A 1,367-nucleotide genomic window follows, 5' to 3' on the forward strand; every position below is an offset into this window, starting at 1 on the left:
GTAAATTCACTGGAACTTTTCAAAATCTGCACAGCTTTGCCAATTTTCACCAGGAATTTTTCTCCATTAACAAATTCTCACTTGTTCCCTACCCGTTGGTTGTTCCCTACCCGTTGGTGACCATTGCCCCAGGGGCCTGTCAGTCTCAGGGTCCTGATTTCCCATTGGCCCTTCCCCCTTCTATTGGGACTGGGAACTAGCCAACCAAACCCCACTAAGTTTTAGTAAAGGGCCAACAGTCCCTTACACAAGCCAGCCCTGTGAGAGTCACCAATGTCCCGAGAGACCAGTACAAGCTGGTCCCATGGTGTAAAGGGCAGCACTCAGGACTCTGAATCCTGCAATCTGAGTTCAAATCTCAGTGGGACCTTGTGTTAGCTGGTGGTAAAGATCTGGTGCTCAAAGTGCTTTCCTGTCTCCAGCTATACAAAAGTGGGTCATTTCCCTCCTGCTGGTTAACTCCTTTCCCCACCAGAGCCAGGTCTTTGGTGGGGGTTTAGAAGTGGCTCTAGTGGTTGGGATTCTCACTGCTTCACCTGATGCCCACAAGTCTGGTGCTTGTAGCCACACTTTTCCTCTTGCTCACATGGCACTTGAAGAAAGCAGTGCCAGGGCCAGGCTTGATAGGCAGGAGGAGGCAGAGTCCCAGGCTGGAGCCCAGCACACCTCTCCTCCTCTGGGCACCTGGAGCAGAGGCGGCTGGTGCTGACAGCTCTGAGGAAGGCTTATAAGCCACAGAGCGACTGAGGGCGGGGCTAGACGAGGACAGGACCATGCCTATGTGTGGCCAGCAGACAGGCAACAAGACTCCCGGCCAGCCTGCTCCCTGCCATGCCAAACCCCCACTGAAGGCCACCCGCAGACCACCATGCGGGGTGGCTGCTGATGCTCTGTGTCCAACATCAGTAGACGGTAGGAAAGCAGGGCCAGCCCCCCTGGTGGGGCCTCTTACCGTTCCCATACTCCATGCTCACTTTTGCAGTGGGGCAGGAGATGTTATCCCAAGAGGCTTTTCTCCAGCTGGTGAGAAGCAGAGAAACATCCAGGCTCCCAAGGCGCTATGTAGCAACCCCCCTCAAGCACAGGGACAGAGGGAAACTGCTCCACACGCTAGCCGGGCAGCCGTCCATTTCCTTTGGGAATTCAGGAATAGCAAAGGCTAGACTGGAAGCACCTGGGGCTCATGCCCCAGCCTTTGTGACATCCAACCCCCAACTCCTTCCCGGGGCTCTAGCTGAAGGCAGAGCATTGGCCTGAGCGGCCAAGAAGAGGTTCCAGATTTGAAAGGAGCAGGACTTTCAGCACGAAGGTAAAACTGCATCAACACAACCACAAAGGGACTTGACCCCTCAAGTTCTTAATTCAAA

General features: G+C 54.4%; 1 non-coding gene across 1 annotated transcript; it reads left to right on the top strand.

Annotated features, from left to right (window-relative positions):
* Positions 1-298: 298 nt before the first annotated feature.
* On the top strand, positions 299-370 carry TRNAQ-CUG. Its single transcript has one exon. It is a non-coding gene; the product is annotated as a tRNA-Gln (tRNA).
* The last annotated feature ends 997 nt before the right edge of the window (positions 371-1,367 follow it).

Source organism: Mauremys reevesii, linkage group 17 (genome assembly GCF_016161935.1).
Source record: "Mauremys reevesii isolate NIE-2019 linkage group 17, ASM1616193v1, whole genome shotgun sequence".
Classification (NCBI taxonomy): Eukaryota; Metazoa; Chordata; order Testudines; family Geoemydidae; genus Mauremys; species Mauremys reevesii.